We start from the raw sequence: 13202 nt of genomic DNA, 5'->3' as shown, positions 1-13202 counted from the left end.
TAGAATTATCCTATCCAGCTGGGATTACAGAGGAAATGAGAAGTTCCCAATTAGCCAGTCCCTATACTAGGTTTAAATACTTTAATCTTTCATGAAAGTATTGAAGTAGTGATTGTCCTCCCAGTTTAGCAGACACAAAGATGCTCTTGAGGCCTGGGTCCTGTTAGGTGTCTTGTTACAGCATTTTCTACAGTAGCTGTTCTGTTTTAAAGCTCAATACACTCCACAAATTCCAGACACCCCATGGTTGCTACAGTTGTTCAACCACTGGTGACTTCAGGCTTCACTTGGCTCAGGCCTCCAGGGAGCTGAGCCAAAGCTGACATGACTTACAGTTCCTGCAACAAGTTCCAAACAGAAAAGAAAACACACACACACACACACACACACACACACACACACACACACACACACACACACACACTCTCTCTCTCTTCAAATACCAACGGACTACTGCATTCATCCAAAGAGGAAAAAGACTTACTTAGAATTTGTGGGTGGATTCCATGATCCTGGTTCTAGTTACTTTGGTAACACTTTAGTTTTTCTTTAAAATTTTAATATCCCTAAGTAGTTATACAGAGAGGTTTCAATTCAGCTGGTCAGTTTATGACTACAGTGGCAGTTCATGAGTAGAAAACTCCTAAACTTACATGAGTTTAGGAGTCTAGATCACTGTCACCCCTTCATTATTCTTCCCCCTCTCTCCCAACCCCATCCAGCCCCACAAATAAACTGGTTCCATTTTTCATATATGCATTGAATATTAGGACTGCATTCACTTCATGTCTTGTTTTGGCTGCTCCTCTTCCCCTTGGCCTACTTTCTTAACTCTCCTTTCCCTCTGGGGACAGTGGGATACTCAGTGATTTTAAAATAATTCTGGTGATGCTTAACTTTTAAATAATAAGCCTATAAAGCAGGAAATGCTCATTTGGACTACAATAAAAGCAAACAGTGTTAAGAAGCATGAAACACTGAATAGTTTATGTGTGGCTTTAAATCAGTGTTCGATTTTTAGACTTTATTACATGTTGCTAGAACTCTGTGGACTTTTTGTGTGTCTGTGTGCTGGTACTAGGGCTTGAACTCAAGGCCTGGGTGCTATTCCTTGGCTTCTATTGCTCTAGGCGAGTGCTCTAACAATTTGAGCCACAGCTTCACTTCTGACTTTTTTGGTGATTGAATGTAAATAAGAGTCTCACTGACTTTTCTGCCTAGGCTAGCTTTGAACTTCCATTTTAAGATCTCAGCCTCCAGAGTAGTCAGGATTATACATGTGAGCCACTGATGCATGGCTTAAACTTTGAGAATTCTTATTTATCACTAATACAGACACATATTAAATATTTATTCAAACTAAATATATTTTAGCTGTGTAGGAAAGCTTTACAAATATAATTGGAGTTGTGGAATGATAGATTTTCTTATCCTTTTAACTTCCTTGAAAACAATATACTATACATATTAAACATATACTTATATACTATATATTTAAATTATCTAGTAATAAATAATTCCATAGTAATAGTATCTTTATGACATGAGTTCTAAACTAATGTAGCTGATAAATAATATAACTATAACTGACTTTGTATCACATTCTATTTTATAATAGTTTTTAACCATTTTAAAGTATCTAATTCAAAAGCATTATGTACATCACATACATCATATTAAGTAACTATTACCATTATCCATCTCTAGAATTTTATTTTTTTTTGTCCTTGTACTGGAGCTTGAACTCCAAGCCTGGATGCTATCCCTTAGCTTTTTCTCTAGAGGGTGGTACTCTACCACTTGAGCCACTCCTCTACTTCTGGCCTTTTGCTAGTTAATTGGAGTCATTGATTTGTTGTCTGGGCTGACTTTGAACTGTGATCCTTAGATCTTAGCCTCCTGAGTAGGTATGATTATAGATATGAGCCTCCAGTACCCAGATCCATCTCTAGAATTTTCTAATTGTCCCAAGCACATCAGAACCCCTCAAACACTAACTCCCTATTCCCATTATAACTTCTATTAAATTTCTCATCTGTAATGAAATTGTGTATTCTAGGTACCATAGCTAAGTGAAATCATACAATATTTCCCCCTTGTGTCTGACTTCTTAGCATATGTTTCCTAAGTGCACTTATACTGGAGCACATGTCAGGACATGCTTCATTCCCTGTGAAGGCTGAATACTCTTCCACCACAGGTGAATTCCACACCTTTACTGATTCATCTCATCATAGATGTTTGGTTCTTGTGAACAATGCTATGAATGTGGATGTACTGGTTTTTTAATGTTCATGCATTTGAGAGAAAGACAGACAGACAGAGACAGAGATAGAGACAGAAAGAAAGAAAGGGAGAGAGGGTGGGTACTGGGGGTTGAACTCAGGACCTTGCACTCTTCCCTGGGTCTGTCTTCTTTCCTTCCTTCTTTCCTTCCTTCCTTCCTTCCTTCCTTCCTTCCTTCCTTCCTTCCTTCCTTCCTTCCTTCCTTCTTCCTTCCTTCCTTCTTTTTTGTTGGTTGTGGGGCTTGAACTCTGGGCCTGAGAACTGCCCCTGAGCTCTTCAGCTCAAGGCTAGTGCTCTACCATGTTGAGCCACAGTGCCACTTTGGGTTTTCTGGTGGGTAATTGGAGATAAGAGTGTCACAAACTTTCCTGCAGAGCTGATTTTGAACCACTATCCTCAGATCTCAGCCTCTTGAATAGCTAGTATTACAGGTGTGAGCCTTCAGTGCCCATCTAATGTTCATTTAGTTATTAAATGCCTCGTTCTTTTCTAGTGAATGGTACTTTAATGGACATAAAACTCTTAAACTGAAGTTCAGGTCAACTAGTTGGAGAATACATACATTATTATAAACTTCATCATAAGCTCATTCATAGCACCTCTAAATGATTAAGCAAATGTAAAGTGAAAATTAAGCATTACCTCCCATCCTCTTTAGGAAAAGTTGGAATTTTGTGAGAAAGTTGCTTGTGAGTCTGTGATGTTTTGCATGTGAAGCGTCCACATGCAAGAGTCAAGAAGTCTTGTGGCCTCAAATCATTTGAGATATGGAGTCTAGGTTGTGGTGCTCTTAATCAAATAGCTCCTAGAGAACACATCCACATAGCTTCAAAAGTTCTGGGCAGAACCAAGGTTGAGTTTGAAGTTGAACTGTTGTACCTCTAGTGTCATGCATGCGCCTAGCTGGTGTCAGGTGGGATGCAAGGGAGACAAGAGATTGAGTTTTGCTTTTTTTTTAAAAAAATTAATTCTTGTATTTGACAAAAAGAAATGTGGAACATAAGATTTCTGCTATATTTGAAACTAGGTTTTTAGATCCCAGGCCTACGTTAGGTCCAGCCACTCACTTCCATAGATGCCAAATAAAGAGACAGGAGGAAAGGCCAAGAAAGGAGAGTTAAGTCACTGCAGCCATGGGAAGACAGTAGCACTCCAGTATGTCTTCAGCTGTCTTCAGAGGTACAGATATCAGCTTCTGATTAAATAGAACTGGGGGACATAGGGTAAGAAAGGTGTGCATAGTTAAAATAGTCCCAAGTGGAAGGTAAGTCCAGCTTGACCTTAGTTCAGTCTTTGTCCCAGGATGAATTCAAGTAAGGTTATTACTTTTGTACTGAGATAGAACAGGAACAAGCTAGTCTCCAGTTTGGGGCTGTTTTCTTTAATATAAGAAAAAGACATTGCTTGTTGGAGGAGGCAGTTTTGCCTTTCACACAAGGTTTTTCTGAGTCTTTTCTCCTGCAAACAAAGTGATTGCAAAGGGACTGCAAAGCTCAGATCAAAGGGCACAGATACAAAGTTGGGGGACTTTTAGTGAATTCACAGGACCCAGCAAAAGCATCTTTGGAGTTGCCTCATATATTTAGCTTATGCTGAAATCTACTATTGTTTACCCAGCTCGTTTTACTCACCAAGATTGAAGGAGGGTGTTGGTCTCTCCTCAATTTCATCAAATCTGAATACATTAATAACAACTAAGTTTATAATAAAGATTGTGACCTTTCAAATGATCGTAGCTGTCTGCTCTATGTCACATTCTGCTTTCGAAGACAAATACTAATTCATGTTAAGTCCGCCTGAGAGATTTGTTTAATGAGCAGATTAAAAAGACGATTATTCCTCTTAATTTTCTTTTTCTTTCCTTTCTTTTTTTATTTTTTAAGGAAGGGCTTCTTGTAATGGCCATCTGATATTTGGCAGGGAAACACAAAATGGTCTTTTTTTTTTAATTACCCCTGCAGGGTCACTGGGACCCAAGCTGTTTGCTTCATTAAACTCCTGTGGATTCCTTAGAACCCACCCCTCCAATCTACCCTGACACAATTGTATCTAAATTAGCATCTGACTGTCGCACATATACGTACACTCTCCTTTCTCTCCCCTTTCTAAGTCCCCTGCTGACAAGGATTGGTAAAAGATGTTAATTGGTCTAGCTTGGCTCAGAACAATAGAATTGCCAAATTGACAAAAGGACCAATGTTTCTTTCAAAACTCATCCAGATTCACCCCCAAGTACCTCTTTTAATTACTAAGAATTATTGTAATGCCTAGTCAATGGAATAATTGACCCTCAATAGCTAGGTCTTATTCTATAACAAATAAGGGCTCAAGCCTAGTCAGATGAGCAGGTAGGAGGGTGATTTGCTGAGACTGAAAAGGAATTTTCTCAGCCAGAGTTCTGTGATGTACCAAGACTGCTCAGTGGGAGTCCAGAAAGGGGACTAATTTGGGCTTCCTTGGGAGAAATGTGCTGAGTTGCTGCTACTGTACTTTAAGAATCATAAAGAATCAAGAGGGAAGTTTGGAAGGAGTGATTAGCTTGACAAGTTGGAGCTTCTGTCTTCAAGTGATACAGTTGGCTTCCACTTGGGAAAACATAAGACTCTCTTCAGCCTACACCCCAGCTCCGGGTGTGTGTGTGTGGGTGTGTGCGCGCGCACGTGTGTGTATGTGCGCGTGAGTGTGCATGCGTGCGTGCTCGCTCTGATCCTGAGGCTTGAACTAAGAGCCTGGGCGCTGTCCATGAGCATTTTTGCTCCAGGCCAGTGCTGTAACCACTTGAGCCAGTTTCTTTCTGGCTTTTAAAAAAATATTTTTAAATTTTATTTTATTGTTAAGGTGATATACAGAGGGATTACAGTTATATATGTAAGGTAGGGGTACATTTCTTGTCAAACTTGTTAACCCCCCTCGTTTTCCTCCCTCTTTCCCTCCCCCCCAAATTGTACAGTTAATTTCCAACATAATGTCTTGTGAGAATCACTATTGCATTGGTTCACTCTTTGTCCTTTGTCTCACCATTTTGTTGATTCCCTTCCCTCTCCTAATTCAGATAAATGTATATACAATACCCAGGATACCAAAGTCAAATACAGTGATATCAGGGGATAAATCATAGGGAATAAAATGAAACAAAAAAGGAATAAGTTCACATAGTACATTAAAAACAAAACAACAAAGAAAAACCTCTTGTTTCCATATCTTGGAGTTCATTTTGCTTAGCATCATCTATGGTCATATGTACTTAGCTATTAAGCTATTGTGATCCTCTTCGAGGACTATCCTAGACATATACTAATTATTACAAATGAGGGAAGCCATGGAATCTGTTTTCCTTTCCAGCTTTTTGATGATTAGTTGGAGATAAGAGTCATATGGACTTTCCTTCTCTCCAGCTGGCTTTGAAAGGTAATCCTCAGATCTCAGCTTCTTGATTAGGATTACTTGTGTAAGCCATCAGCACCCCAACCTCAGCTCCATTTTTGAAAGAGGACATTTCCTTTTCAGGTAAATGACATTGTCCCAACATAGTCCCAACTTTCTCTTTATCACTGATCATTAGGTGTCTTAAAACTAATTTTGCTTGCCCAGCAAGGATGGTTCATTCCAGTAATCCTAGCTACTCAGGAAGCTAAAGCCAGCCCAAGCAATATGTCCCCTGAGACTCTTATCTCCAAATAATCACTAACAAGTAGGATGTTGAGCTATGGCCCAAGTGGCAGAGTGCCAGCTTTGAGTGAGAAAAGCTACGGGATAGCAACATCAAGGCCTTGAGTTCACAACCCAATATAACACACACACACACACACACACACACACACACACACAAATAATAGTAAATAATTACTTGATATTTTGCTCTTGAAGAATTTGTTTCAAAAAATTAACTGTAGAAGGGCTGAGGCTGTAGCTCAGTGGTAGAACACTTGGCTGGAATGCAGGAAGTCCAGAGTTCAATCCCCTGGCCCAGCTTGGGTGTACAGGGTGGGTTCAGGAGAGAAACTATGGAGAGAAGGCAACCTTTATGTTCACTTGTGCATATAAATTGCTTTTGAAAAAGTTTCATTGTGTGTAGTTGAAGTTTACAACATAACGTTATGGGACGCATATAGATAAATAGTTATCAAAGTGAAATAGAATAATTTACCTATTTATCATCTCAGAGAGTTACTTTTTTCATATGTGCCGGTTGTGGGGCACAAATTCAGGGCCTGAGCTTTTTTGCTCTATCACTTGAGCACAGCTCCACTTCAAGCTTCATTTTGGCTGATTTATAGGTGATAGGAGTGTCAACGACTTTCCTGCTGGCTTTAAACCTCAATCCTCAAATGCATCCTTCTGAACAGGATTACAGGCATGAACCACTGGCACCAGGTAGAAATTACGTGTGTGTGTGTGTGTGTGTGTGTGTGTGTGTGTGTACTGGTGCTTGAAGTCATGGACTGGGCACAGTCTCTTACCTTTTTCACTCAAGATTGATGTTCTACCACTTGAGCCACACCTCCTGCATTTCTAGCTTTTTGGTAGTTCATTGGAGATAAGAGAATCACAGACTTTCCTGCCTTAGACTGGCTTTGAATGGCAAGCATTAGATCTCACTCTTCTGAGGAGCCATCAGTGCCCTGCTACATTTTTTTTGTTTTGTTTTGGAATAGGAGCAGCTAAAATCTACTTATTTAACAAGAACAACAAACCCCCATCTCCATACAATTTTATTAACTTTAGTTCTTCCTTATGGACTTTTGGAATATATGCATAGATAGATATTTAGATAGGTAGATGAAGATCAAACCTAGTACCTTGCAACATGCCAAGCAAGCTTCTACTCCTACACCCTAGCCCTACATATCTTCTCTGCTTTATCCTTTCACTTTAATCTTCCCCCATATACCATATAGATATATACCTTTACATAGAAGTGAGATCAGGCAATAGTTTTTCCTTTTTTTTTCTTTTTATATCTGGCTTATTTTACATAGCATAGAATTATCCAAGACCATCCATAATGTAGTAAGTGGCGGCATCTCCTCCTTTTTAAAAGCTATAGTGTGTGTGTGTGTGTGTGTGTGTGTGTGTGTGTAAAAGTTCTTTTTGTGTGCTTGTCAATGGACTGTTAGGTTGACTTTCTGTTAGCTACTGTAAATAAGTGATTTCATCTCTTTTGGGGACATACTGAAAAGGGAGGGTTGTGATTTCTTTAGGAACCTCCATTTGGTTTTTCATTTGCTTACAGGAATGTAAATGAGTATAGATATTATGGAAAACTATATAGTGGCTCCTCAAAAAAAGAAAGCTAAAGCTGGAATTCCCTTATGATCTAGCAATCTCACTTCACGATATTGACCTCAAATCTATGAGATGAGTATGTTGAAGAAATGGCTACACATCCTCATTCATTGCCGTGCTATTAAAAAGAACCATGTCATGGAATCAACCTAACTGTCTATCAGTGGATGAATGGATAAAGCACTAAGCTAAGATAGATACATACATACATACTGACAAACATACATATGTAGATAGATGGATAGATGAATGGATAGAGAGATGAAATAGATAATGTAGATACATAGAAAGCAGATAGGTAAGATGGATGGATAGACACATACATACTTACATACATACATGATAGATGACAGACAGACAGACAGACAGACACACACACACACACACACACACACACACACACACACACACACATTGATGCATAGATGATAGATCAGGCTGGATTTAACCAGGAACACCAAAGCTATGTTAGTCCTTGTACTTATCAGATTGCCTTTTAAGAAAGTAATTGCAGAGATGATAGAAGGGGCTGAGGAAAAAAAATTTAATACAAAACCAGAGGATCTCTTTTCTGGCTGGAACCATGGAGGGTGCTTGAAGAGAAGGGAAAATAAGAAAAAGTGAAGCAATTTCACTGAGCTGAAAATAAAACACCTGAGAAAGAAATGTGCCCTTGGGTGCTTTGAAATGTGCTTCAAAAGACAAGGAAAATGCTCATCTATAAGAAATCTAAGCACTATCACAAAGAATACAGGCAAATGTACAGAACTGAGATCCAAATGGCTAGAATGGCCAGAAAAGTGGGCAACTTCTATTTCCCTTCCAGAACCTAAATTAGCATTTGTCATTAACATCAGAGGTATCAATGATGTAAGTCCAAAAGTCCATAAGTTGTTGCACGTTCTTGGCCTTCACCAGATCTTCAATGGCACCTTTGTTAAGCTCAGTAAAGCTTCAGTTAATATGCTGAGGATTGTGGAACCATGTAATGCATGGAGGTACCCCAAACCTGAAGTCATCTACAAGCGTGGTTATGGCAAAATCATTAAGAAATGAATTGCCTTAACAGATAATACTTTGATGGCTCTATCTCTTGGTAAATATGGCATCATCTGTATGGACAGTCTGATTCATGAGATCTATAACTGTTGGAAAACACTTCAAGGAAGCAGAAAAATTCCCGTGGCCCTTCAAGTTATCTTCTCCATGAGGTGACATGAAGAAGAAGACCACTCACTTTGTAGAAGGTGGAGATACTGGCAACAGGGAGGATCAGATCAATAGGCTTCTTAGAGATGTCTGCCATGCTATTTTTGTAACTGGGTCTGTTAGTAAACATTGATGCTGGCAAATTGAAAACAACAACAAAGGAAAATAACAATAGGTAATCCCTACCATCCTTAGCTGGAAGGAGGAAGGTGCCAGACCCCCTATATCATCAGTGCCAAGGAGCTGGACCACTCTCTGTGGAGTCCTTGGGTCCTATCCAGGAGAGGGAGCCATAGATGAATGATGGCAGCTTCTGTAGACTGGGCCCAGGGGAAGAGATCAGGTCTTCTCTCTTCTCCCTCCTCCCCTTTATTCTCTTGCCAGAGTCTCCCACTGGCAGAACTACTAGAAAACACAGCCCACATGAGTTGGCCCCTGCAGAGCCAGTGCAAAATGGATTTCAGTGCAAGAGAGACCAAATACAGACACAGGGGGTCTGTTTCCCAAATGTGTTTGGGCCACCTTAAAACAAGGACCTCATCTTATTTGCTTTTGCAACCATGGTGCCTAGCACTAAGTAAGGCTTCATAAATATTTAGTGAGATGGAATCAACACAAAAGTTTTCTCCACAGACTAAAATGATGTTGTTCTCTACCAACATATAGGTTCCATTTATCATAATGTTGAAACAAAAACACAAAACTTTTTTCTTATAAAAATCATGCATTTTCTGTAACTATTTACTTAAACCCAGGCTTGAGTTCAATTTCAACCCTATTCCTCTACACACATTAAGCCAGTGCTATTTATCAGCTCTAGCTGAGCTTTGAAAATATTTTCTACCAACTGTGCATCAGATTAAATACAGGAAGGGAAATGGAGAAAATATTTTAATAAATGCTAACAACATGAGAGAAAAGAGGAAAAAACAATATTGTGGGCAGTTTTCACATAACTCATCCTAAAAATGCCTTTGCAAAGGTCCTTCCTGCCTTCCTTCCATCTTTCCTTTCTCTCTCTTGCTTCCTTCCTTTCTCTCTTTTCTTTCTTTCTCTCCTTTCCTTTCTTCCTTCCTTTCTCTTTCTCTTTCCCTCTTTTTTCTTTCTCTTTCCCTCCCTCCCTTCCTTCCTTTCTTCCTTCCTTCCTTCCTTCCTTCCTTCCTTTCTTCCTTCCTTCCTTCCTTCTTTCCTTCCTTCCTTCCTTCCTTCCTTCCTTCCTTCCTTCCTTCCTTCCTTCCTTCCTTCCTTCTTTCTTTCCTTCCTTCCTTCCTTTCTGTATGTGCCAGTACTAAGACTTAAACTCAGGGCCTAGGACACTATCCTTTAGCATTTTTTTCTCAGGCCTGGCACTGTACCACTAGAGCCACAGCTCCACTTATGGCTTTCTTCTGGTTAACTGGAGATAAATGTGTCATAGACTTTCCTACCTGGGCTGGCCTCAAACTAAGATCCTCAGATCTCAGTAGCTGAGATTACAGGCATGAAGCACCAGCACTAGGTTCCTTTTTCTCTTCCTTTTCATCTCTTTTTACCTCTAATGGGTTTTCTCTAATATTTCTTCTATACTTCTTTAATTAGATTATTTTAAGCTTGAATTCAGAAGTCATATGTTGGATACATACTGAATGCTAGACAGTGTCCAAGATTTATTTTTCTTTCTTTTCGTTTTTTTTCCGCTTAGCACCTATGGCCTTTCCATCAGTCCAGTGGTTCTCACTCTAAAGGCAATGAGTCTCACATGTATTTTGACTGTTTAGTGCATGAACAGATCACCAAGCTTGGATATAATCACTCATCCCTGGTGACTCTGAACCTAAGAGACCCTGAGCTCATCTTCCAGTCCTTCTCCTCCAGGGCAGTAGCCTCCTCTGTCTAGGATGCTGTCATAGAAACAGTTACCCAAGTGATCCCAGATATTAGGCACAATGAATGACTTTTGTCTTAGCTTTCTCCCTCTTTTCTTTCCTTCCCCTCCTTCTTTCTTTTGTCCCCATTAAAGACTTTGAGGGCTGGGATAGAGTTCAGTCCTAGAGTAGTGGTGCTAGGGTCCATCCTCCATACCAAGAATAAAACAAAACAACACACAAAAAATTAGCAAAGATAGCAGGCATTGGTGCCTGGTTAATTGGAGATAAACGTGCCTGTAATCCTGGGTACTCAGAAGGCTTAGTTCTTAGAATTGCAGTTTGAAGCCAGCCTGGGCAAACAAATTAGAGACTCTTACTGCCAATTAACCAGCAAAAACCCAGAAGAGAGCTGCGGTTCAGCAAAAAACAAAAGCTAGGGGAGATATTAACCAGGCTCTGAACTCAAGCCCCAGTACCAGCACCAAAAGAAAAGAAAACCAAACCCTGAGATATGTAGTAAGTAACTCAGTATCGCAGAGCCATTTATCTGCACAGGGCTGCAATTTAAGGTTAAAGTTCTACTGATTTTGGATTTGCTCACTGCACTATGTTACTAATTATACTTATTATACTAATTATACTACATAATCAAGTGGTGGTTTCAGCAATTAGAATTCATCTAAATATAAGTTTAAGAATGATCACTAATGCTGACCTAAATTTCTAGAAAATTCCATCTTGGTGAAGTTTAAAAATAATGATGGTAGTCACTGTATTAATTAAAGACAGGTTTATTTTTCCCAGTAAATAGAAAAATAATTTCTTGGTAATGTGATGTATTACTTTCAAATGATAATAGTAGATGTATCATAGGAATAGGGTGTCATAGAATCAGAAAACTGATTTAATTTGAAAATTTTATGAGACCAGAAAATATATTTTATTTTGTGTTTATTAGAGGCCTCAAATGAGGGTGGACCACAAAGAAAGAAAATGCGAAAAAATAAGAGAAGGCAGATGTTTGAAGAGAATAATTATCTGTAGAAAGACATATGCTTTTAGAGTTAGTGAGTATGTCTTTTATGAAGTGAAAATCCTGGCCAAACCACATAAATGGACTAAAACTGACTACCAGATAAGGAGCATATGAGAAATACAGGGTACTAGTACAGCCCTGAGGAAGCTTTCCAAAGCATTCCAGTTAAATAGAAAAAAAAAAAAAGTAGAGCACTTCAGGATGCTAGATGTACACCATTGAGACTCAGGAAGTTTCCTTGGGAAGAATGATTGGTTCCTGAACTAAGATACAAGAAAATTTGTAACTAGAAACGAATGAGCCAAAATGTCAGAGTTGCTGATTGAGCTGCAAATGCTTCAGCTATATGAGATTCAAATGAAAGGTTACTCACTGGTGGTGGTACATTGTCACATAAAAAGTCAGACCTGTCACCCGTAATCCTAGCTACTCAGAAGGTAGAGATCTGAGGATGGTAGTTCAAAGCCAGCCCCAAGCAGGTAAGTCTGTGAGACTCTCTTCCCCAGTTAATCAGAAAAAAGCTAGAAGTAGAGCTATGGCTCAAATGGTAGAGTGCTAGCCTTGAGCACAAAAGCTCAGGAACAGTTCCCAGGCCCTAAACTGACCCTGGACAGTGCCCCAGGACTGGTTTGGAAAAAAAAAAAAAAAAAAAACCCAGACCTATGGCAAAACACAGGAAATAGTCCAATGTGGTATCAGACATCTGAGAGTACAAAAAGTATGTAACTAGCCTAGCACCCATGGCTCACACCTGTAATCTTAGCTACTCAAGAGGTTGAGATCTAAGGGTGGAGGTTCAAAGCCAGCTTGGGCAGGAAAATCTATAAGGCACTAAAGGGATTCTTTTTTATGTGTATACATGCCAGTGTTGGAGCTTGACATCAGGGCCTCTCACTCTCCTTTGTCCTTTTCCCCCAATGGGCCACAGTTCCATTTCCAGCTTTTAGGTGATGAATTGGAGGTTAGAGTCTCATAGACTTTCCTGCCTAGGCTAGCTTTGAACTATAATCCTCAGAACACTGCCTCCAGAGTAGATAGGATAACAGATGGGAGGCATCGGCTCCTGGAAATGGGAAATTTTTATCCTAAGGCCAGGATGTGACTGGCATTTGCTAGCATGTATGAAGCTGTGTTCCCTCCTTGGCATAAATTTAAAAATAAGTAAAAAAGAGGGTATTTTTGTTTGTTTTGTTTGTTCTAAATAACATGCAGAACTTGGCTAATCTGAATTGAGCAGGTCCCCCAGGCTGATTCCTGGCTATTTGGAATAAAAGGATGTTTTTTTTTTCTTTTACAAGAACAAAATTATTGATCTTACCAAGTACAGCATTGTCTCTGGCCCAAAGTGAGGGTTGGTGACAGGGTGATGAGATCTTTAGATCCTGAAATTTCAGTGAACCACAAATAGAAGGAAATAAGTTGACAAGGATCACTTTATGGAATTGCAACTATTCCCAAAGATGACAGAAAGGGACATCTGTTTCCAGTCAGTGGGCAGGGCAGTTGGCTTCCTGAAGGCAGCTGCCTGCTCCCCACCC

General features: G+C 39.6%; 1 protein-coding gene and 1 pseudogene across 1 annotated transcript in view; both read left to right on the top strand.

Moving 5' to 3' along the window:
• The window catches only part of Atp8a2 (ATPase phospholipid transporting 8A2), a 412827-nt gene that overhangs the window by 345038 nt on the left and 54587 nt on the right, over positions 1 to 13202 (top strand). The gene's annotated exons all lie outside the window — the stretch shown is intronic.
• Positions 8089 to 8966, top strand: LOC125349718 (annotated as a pseudogene).

The sequence above is a fragment of the Perognathus longimembris genome, chromosome 3, assembly GCF_023159225.1.
Source record: "Perognathus longimembris pacificus isolate PPM17 chromosome 3, ASM2315922v1, whole genome shotgun sequence".
Classification (NCBI taxonomy): domain Eukaryota; kingdom Metazoa; phylum Chordata; class Mammalia; order Rodentia; family Heteromyidae; genus Perognathus; species Perognathus longimembris.
The sequence above is the reverse complement of the archived record's forward strand: the minus strand, read 5'-3'. Positions and strand labels throughout refer to the sequence as shown.